General features: G+C 39.4%; 1 pseudogene; it reads right to left on the minus strand.

Moving 5' to 3' along the window:
* Window positions 1–1,076: 1,076 nt before the first annotated feature.
* Window positions 1,077–7,401, minus strand: LOC125857668 (uncharacterized; annotated as a pseudogene).
* Between the last annotated feature and the right edge of the window lie 1,873 nt (window positions 7,402–9,274).

Consider the following 9,274-nt stretch of genomic DNA (forward strand, 5'->3'; position numbering starts at 1 on the left):
TATTCAACAAGCCACAATCACAATCACAAAGTGCATTCTCATAATCATACAACCAAGTCATGATTCTTGGCATTCATCATTCATCTATCCTCATTTACAATTAATGTGATCAATAATGCAATATTCACATACATACATGTATCATAATGAAGCAAAAACAAACATATATCACACAATCATAGAATCACAACCATCACCTACCTCGAAACAAGCTTGAATCCCCTAAAAACTTGATTCTTCCCTTTCCGGATTCGCTGCGCTTGTTGTTGGTCTACAAATGATCAATATAACACGGGAATCAGTAAATAATAACTAATTACCCGAATTACTAATAATTCTATCAACCCTAGATCATACCCAGATTAAGGCTTTCTCCACCATAATTTCCAGATCAAAATCCTTCCCCATCGATAATTACCCATTAGATTACGTTCTACGGATCGAAAAATGGATTCGGGGAGTTAAAATCTTACCTTTAGCCTCAAGAATGGTGGAAAACTGTCAAGAAAACCCATGGGTTTGTTCTTTAGCTCTCAAGTTCAAAAATTATAGAATAAAATGATTTTGGGGTTTATTTCCGACTTTAAGTCACGATTGTCCTGCCACAACGGTACTCACTCAGCTACAGCGGCTCCGCCCTGGCGGGAATAATCCCGCCTTAGTGGCTTACACGGGACCAGTGAGTCGATATAAGAATTCCAACTCCTATTTCACAACACACCTTCATCCCATGACACTCAGAGAATACCCGTTCATGGTAAGATCAATTTTGGGAGTTCTACTCACCCGAATTTAATTCTGTAAAGTCGTACGGGTTCCTTAACGTCTTAGCTATCCACTCATGTGATCAAATTCAAAATTGGATCACCCAATTGTTACCAGATTTCCCTAGACTTTAATGACTCTGATTTCATCCAAACCTGGACTAGGTTGGGAAATCCCAAGATACTACGAAAATGTTTTCCAACCCAAAAAATCTCCTCGTTGGCTTTTCTATAACGATGGGAACAGATCGTTACAATAGATACCAATTTACCCATCACTCGTCCTCGAGTGACAAACTTAGGAAAAACAGGCTAAGGAAAGAATGGAGTAGTACCTGAATCGACGAACAACTAGGGATACTTGTCTCGCATGCCCTTCTCGGTTTCCCAAGTAGCTTCCTTAATTGGGCGATGCTTCCATTGAACTTTTACGGACTTAATCTCCTTGGTCCTCAGCTTACTCACATCACGATCAAGAATTGCAACTGGTTCCTCCTCGTATTGGAGGTCTTTGTCTAACACAATTAAGTCCCACTTTATGATGTAATCCCCTTCACCATGATATCTCTTCAACATGGACACATGAAATACTGGATGAACTCCCGATAGGTTAGGAGGTAAAGCCAATCTATAAGCCACTGGCCCTACACCTTTAAGAACCTCAAAGGGACCAATGTATCGCGGACTTAACCTGCCCTTCTTGCCAAATCTCATCACCCATTTCATGGGTGATACCTTAAGAAGAACATTCTCACCAGTCTGAAATGTCATGTTTTTTACCTTACGATCTGCATACTTCTTATGTCTATTCTGGGTTGCTAAAAACTTAGCTTGAATACTCATCATCTTATCTTGATCATCATTTACTAAATCAACCCCCAAAGGTTTTAAATCTCCAGCCTCAAACCATCCTATGGGTGATCTACATCCCCTCTATAAATTGCCTCAAACGGTGTCATATTTATGTTGGAGTGATAACTATTATTATAAGAGAACTCACACAAAGGTAAGAACTTATCCCAATGCCCTCCAAAATCAATCACACATACCCTCAACATGTCTTCTAACACTTGAATAGTCCTCTCTGACTGTCCGTCCATCTGTGGATGGAAGGTTGTACTAAAAGTGAGTTGTATGCCCAATTCATCATGTAACTTCCTCCAAAACTTGGATGTGAATTGGGTACCATGGTCTGAGATGATAGAAAGGGGAACCCCATGCAACCTCACTATCTCTTTTACATATACCTTAGCCAATTGTTCAGCATTGTAATCTATCTTACCAGAATAAAATGGGCTGACTCAGTCAATCTGTCAACCACTACCCAGATAGAATCAAACTTCCCCAAAGTCTTAGGAAGACCAACCACAAAATTCATGGCTATCATCTCCCAATTCCATTTCGGAATAGGCATTCTTTGAAGCAAACCTGCAGGCCTTTGGTGCTCATACTTCACTTGTAGGCAATTTTGACACTTATCCACAAACTTTGTTGTATCATTCTTCATGCCCGGCCACCAATAAATTCACTTCAAATCTCGGTACATCTTGGTCACACCCAGATGAATGGAATATCGTAAACCATGGGATTCTGTCAACAATTTCTGAATCAAGTCATGAACTCGAGGAACACAAATCCTCCCTTTAAAACTGAGCACCCTTCTGCATCAAGAGTGGTCTCTTGTGCCTTACCAATCGCAGTCTTCTTCTTAAGTTCATTCAAATTTTCATCCTTAAATTGTTTGGCCTTGATCTCTTCAATGAATGTGGCCCTCACTTCAATGCTAGCTAACACCCCACCTCTTTCTGAGATGCCCAACTGCATGAATTTAGACTCTAAGGTATGGATTTTCTTAGCCAAGGGTCGCTTGGATAAACTTAAGCAAGCTAAACTATCCATACTCACCGCTTTTCGACTCAAAGCGTCTGCCACCACATTAGCCTTGCTCGGATGGCATTGAATGGTCACATCATAATTCTTGAGTAAGTCCATCCACCTTCTCTATCTCAAACTCAAATCCTTTTGAGTGAACAAATGCTGCAAACTATGATGATCAGTAAACACTTCACACTTAACACCATAAGCCAACTCCAAATCATGTGTTGGATAATTTCTCTCATGCACCTTCAATTGACGCGATGCATAAGCTATAACATTTTTATCCTGCATCAACACAGCACCCAAACCCGAATGTGAAACATCACAATAAACAATAAAATCTTTACCCTCAACCAGTAATGCTAGAATAGGTGCGGTGGTCAAAAGATTCTTGAGCTTTTGGAAGCTCTCGTCACATTTTTCAGTCCATTAAAATGATATCTCATTTTTAGTCAAATTTGTCATGTGAATGGCAATAGAAGCAAATTTCTTCACAAATCGATGATAGTAGCTAGCGGGCCCCACAAAACTCCTAACTTCCGTCACAGAGCTAGGACGAACCCAATTCTTAACCGCCTCAATCTTTTGGGGATCTACCATTACCCCCTTTTTTGAAACTACATGCCCCAAAAATGCAACCGAAGTCAACCAAAATTCACACTTAAAGAATTTCGCATATAAGTTTTGTTTCCCAAGAACACCCAGAACAATACGAAAATGGTCGGCATGCTCTTCCTCACTTTTCAAATATACCAAAATGCCATCAATGAAGACTATAACAAACGAATCAAGAAAGGGTTTGAACACATCATTCATCAAACTCATAAAAGCTGCAGGCACATTAGTCAACCCAAATGACATAACTAGGAACTCATAGTTCCCATAGCGGGTTCTAAACGCCGTCTTGGGCACATCCTCGGGCCTAATTTTTTACTGATGGTAGCCAGACCTTAGATCAATCTTAGAGAGAATGGATGCACCTTGCAATTGGTCAAAAAGATCATCTATTCTAGGCAATGGGTACTTGTCTCGAATGGTGACCCTATTCAGCTGCTGATAATCTATACACATCCTCATATTATCTTTTTTTTTTAATAAACAAAACTGGGGCACCCCACGGGGAAGCACTAGGGCGAATGAATCCTTTATCAAGAAGTTCTTGAATTTGAGCCTTAAGCTCTCTTAATTCTGACAAAGCCATGTGATATGGAGGGATGGAAATGGGACAAGTACTAGAATCTAAATCAATGCAGAAATCTATATCTCTATCTGGAGGCATATCAGGCAAATCATTAGGAAACACTTTTCTAAATTCTGACACCACAGGAATAGACTCAATAGATGGAGACTCAACCTCAATATCCTGAATATGAGCCAAATAAGCCAAATAACCTTGTCCTACCAGTTTCCTAGCCGGAATGAAAAATATGATCTTAGCTTGCTTAGGCTTGTACACCCCTTCCCACTCTAACTTTTCCTTTCCCGCAATTTCTAGAGTTACAGACTTAGCATTACAATTAAGCACAACATAATAGGGGGACAACCAAGTCATGCCTAAGATTATATCAAAGTCAGTCATATCCAAAATCACCAAATCAGCCCAAGTCTGAAAACCCATAAACAAAATAGGACAAGCACGATAGACATGGGTGACTATAACAAACTTTCCAACTGGGGTAGAAATATGGATGGGGGCATCAAGTATATCACAAATCATATCAAACTCTAAGGCAAATAGCATGGACACATAAGAAAAAGTAGAACCTGGATCAAATAATACATTAGTCATCCGGTCACAGACAAGAATAATACATGTGATCATTGCGTCAGACACCTCTACCTTGCTCTTGCCCAAAAAGGCACAACACTGAGCCCTATAATCTTGACGGGTGACTTCCCTGCCTGGCTGCACTGTACCTCTGCCTGCATTACCGTTTGCCCTACCTCCGCGGTCTCACTGATTTCCTCATCGCCCACCTTGTGGATGCCTTCGACCATTATTACCATTTCCCGTGTGTACCACTACCCTAGACTGCTGTTGCGTGAAATCCAAAATGTGCGGAGGGCACAATCTCTCCTCATATGCCCAGGTTCTCCATAGTTGTAACAAGTACGTTCAAAAGATAGCATGCTGCCAGTCGAAAGTGCGGCTCCTGGATATCCTGAATCAAATTATGAGCTGGAGTTCCCGAGTAATTACATGTAGAGGCGAGCATAGCGGACTGAATTAGCTTGACTGCAAGTGTTGGCCTTCCTGACCCCTTGGAGTAAGAACCTTGAAAGTTACCCTAGGTCTTGGCCCTTTTAGCCAATGCCTTAGCCTGACCATCTCGCCTCACCCCCTCCACTTTCTTCACAAAGTCTGTTACCTCATTAAAGCTTTTCCCTGCAGAGGTCATACAAACAGATAATACCAACAACTCAGAATTTAGTCCCTTAATAAATAAACGGATCCTCTCTTCTCAGTAGTCACCAATTGAGTAGCATATCTAGACAAGGTATGAAACTTAGCCTCAGAAGCAGCTACAGACATACCACCTTGTTCCAAAGCCATGAACTCATCCTTCTTTCGATTCCTCAAAGTTCGAGGCACATACTTCTCTAAGAACAAAGCATGGAACTGGGTCCAAGTAAGTGGAGGTAAAACTGAATATCTGCATTCTACATAAGCTCTTCACCACTACTTAGCCTCACCTTGAAGCTAAAAAGTCACGAACTCAACCCCATATTGATGGACAATTTCCAACTTATGAAGCCTCTCATAGCAATCTAGGATGAACTCATATGCATCCTCACTCTCAGAACCATGGAAAACAGATGGTTTCAACTTCAGGAACTTAGTCAACATCTCATGCTCATTACCAGTCATAACTGGACCCAACAAAGGACTAAAGAAAGCGTCATTACCTCCAGTTCCACCCACCTTAGGGATAGTGATAGCAATAGGAGGATTGGCGGGAGCTTGAGTTGCTTGAACAGAGGGAAGCACTCCAGGACCAACCAATCCTTTCAAGAATAACATAATCTATTGAGCTAACACTGGTCCAAAGGATGAATGCATGTAGTCTTCACCTCTTCCTCTTGTCCAACATTCTTCTCATTCTCAACTTTTATGCTCTCCTCTACCTCTTCATGTTGCGCAGGAGGGGCCTCATTTCTGGGAGCATCTCCAACCGGTGCTCCATCCCTAGTAGGTGTCACCCTTCCTTGGCCTTTACCCCTGCCTCGACTACGACCTCTCGCTGCAGATTCCTCAGCTGGAGCATTGACGGGAGCCACGAGCCTGACACCGTTGAACTTATTATTAACCATCTGCGGATAAAAGAGTGAAAGAGGTTAGATACCAATTCGAATCGCCAGATACCAATTGGAATCAAGTCATAGCACGAAATGAGACAACAGAAAATAGAGATATTTCCTAAAGTCCTATAGCCTCTCGAAGAAAAGTACAGACGTCTCCGTACCGTTCCACAAGACTTTACTAGACTCATTTTGGTACATCGAGAACAACTCACCTAGGCTCTGATACCAACTTTGTAACGACCCAAACCGTCGTGATTGGCACCCACACTAACCCTCCGGTGGGAGAACCATTAATACTAACTAACTAACCAAAGAACCCAACAAACTAAGGCATTTAAAGTTACGGAAGCAAGTTTAAATGCTAAGGAAAAAAATAGGGAGTTTCCATAAACTCCAACAAAAGTCTAATAAAAACAATCTAACATTGCGGAAGTAATGCCTAGAACCTGAAAGTCAATGTACCAAAACATCTATAGTTCAACAAGTCTAAACAAGAAGGGGTACAACCCCAAACTAAACGTAAGACTAACTAAAGTACTAGTGTAAGTCTGAAATATGGACATAGACGGAAAGAGAACTCATAGCAGCCCGAAGGAACTGGCTCACCCTTGAATTCGAACGATCACTGATCTTCTAAGCAAGGTTTGTGAATAGCCGTCAGAAGATGTCATGTACTCAACAAAGAAAGAGCAAGTGCAGTATCAGTACACAACGACAGTGTACTGATAGGATCACACAACTATCCCACTAAGTGCAACATACATAAGCCATACAACAATATAACAACATGCATATACCGAACAACATTAAAGAATAACAGAGCATTTCATAAGTCTTAATTATACAGTTATGTCAAGTCAATGGTCCTCTCATGGAACCCAAACCTAAATTGTTAGTTAGCATATTGGAACATGGTACCCGATCCAATGATTATGCCGGAACGTGGCAATCGATCCCATAATTATGTTGAAACGTGGCAATCGATCCAAGTTAGTGTGTCAGAACGCAACACCTGATCCATTCAACAAGCCACAATCACAATCACAAAGTACATTCTCATAATCATACAATCAAGTCATAATTCATGACATTCATCATTCATCTATCCTCATTTACAATTAATGTGATCAATAATGCAACATTCGCATACATGCATGTATCATAATGAAGCAAGAACGAACATACATCACACAACCATAGAATCACAACCATCACCTACCTCGAAATAAGATTGAATCCCCTAAGAAACTTGATTCTTTCTTTTCCGGATTCGTTCCACTTGTTCTTGGTCTACAAACGATGAATATAACTCAAGAATCAATAAATAATAACTAATTACCCGAATTACTAACAATTCTATCAACCCTAGATCATACCCATGATCCCCATATCCATATTAGGGCTTTCTTCACCATAATTTCCAGATCAAAATCCTTCCCCATCGATAATTACCCATTAAATTACGTTCTACAGATAGAAAAATGGATTTGGGGAGTTAAAATATTACATTTAGCCTCAAAAATAGTGGAAAACTGTCAAGAAAATCTCTGGGTTTGTTCCTTATCTCTCAAGTTCAAAAATATGCAGAATAAAATGATTTGGGGTTTATTTCCAACTTTAAGTCACGACTGTCCTGCCACAATGATACTCACCCCACTACAATGGCCCCGCCCTGGCGGAAATAATCCTGCCTTAGCGTCTTGCACGAGACCAGTGAGTTGATTTAAGAATTCCAACTCTCATTTCACAACACACATTTATCCCATGACACTCAGATAATATCTGTTCACGCTTAGATCAATTTCGGGAGTTCTACTCGCCCGAATTCAATTTCGTAAAGTCGTACAGGTTCCTTAACGTCTTAGCTATCCACTCATGTGATCAAATTTAAAATTAGATCACCCAATTGTTACCTGATTTCCCTAGACTTTAATGACTCCGATTTCATCCAAATTTGGACTAGGTTGGGAAATCTCAAGATATTACGAAAAAGTTTTTCGGCTCAAAATTTTTCCCCGTTGGCTTTTCTATAACGACGGGAACAGGTCGTTACAATACCTTGATTTATGGACTATCAATCCAAAATCTCACTTTTCTAAGTGAAACAAAATGTACTTGAATTATGCATTTTACTTGGCTAATTATTTATATGTCTACATTATATGACATATTTGAATTTAAGATCCTCGTCACGATCTATATCATGAAGCAGTATTTCATATCAAAGATACCATCGACAGTTATTTGATATCGATTCCAATATGACATAACTTATAAAGATCTCTTCAATTTTCATCATTTTTCAGGTACCTAAACCTTTTCCAAGGTTTTATAAAGTGTTATGTCATAGTGCTCTTTTATAGCACTTGCCTTATTATAATGACCAAATTGATCATTTGCTCGTCTCCTTTTTCAAGGAATTTTATATTTGAAACCGATTGGTTTATTACACTTCAGGCGTATTATAGACTCTGTCCTTCAAGGACTTCTCATTGAAGCATTTACAGCTGAATTATAACATAGGGTCAGTAAATTCATCTGGCAATAAATTTGTAACATTATGCAAATGAATTATCACTTGAACTTCAAGTTCACATTTTCTTTTAACGAGGATCTAGATAATTCATAATTAACCTCATATATAATTTTCAGCTATCAATCATCTCTCCCCCTGATGTTAGAAAATCTAACATTCATCCCAATATCATTTGTGAATTCATCTTTGTGCGTGGTGGAACAATTAAATTATAACCGCACGTTCAACGTTTTAGATGAAAATCATTTGGTTCCTGACCCTGAACCAATTTTGATAGGGGACCTTTGTTGGCTTGATGCGTACAAGTGTTGCTACATGTTAAATAAATTCATATTATACCAAATTTCTTTTTGGGAGATTTGTTCTCATAATTAATGGTTTAGCTATAATTGGAGGCACATAATTTCTGGTAAACCAACCACCAGTATCAATATAATTTCATAGTTTGGATCTATGCTCTTAATTTAACAATCGAGCAAACAACCTTACAAACACCAATTTGCAAGTTGACAATAAAACACATGTGACCATCGCATAGATGCATCTATCATATAGTTGCAAATGATCCACATGACAGGTGAATGGGCCCATATTCACCTTTTATATGTTCCAAAAATCTCAGAGAGTACAATCTCAACCTTAGCTAGTACAATGATACAATGATCAAATTATCAGAGAACAAGCAACACGAGAATTCTTGAAGAATATTTAATTTCTTCAGTATATAACTATGTGAATTCTCAATTATTTTTGCATCTTATTTTAATCGAAATGGCCAACCGATCATGCCAAC

This window comes from Solanum stenotomum, chromosome 1 (genome assembly GCF_019186545.1).
Source record: "Solanum stenotomum isolate F172 chromosome 1, ASM1918654v1, whole genome shotgun sequence".
NCBI classification, from domain to species: domain Eukaryota; kingdom Viridiplantae; phylum Streptophyta; class Magnoliopsida; order Solanales; family Solanaceae; genus Solanum; species Solanum stenotomum.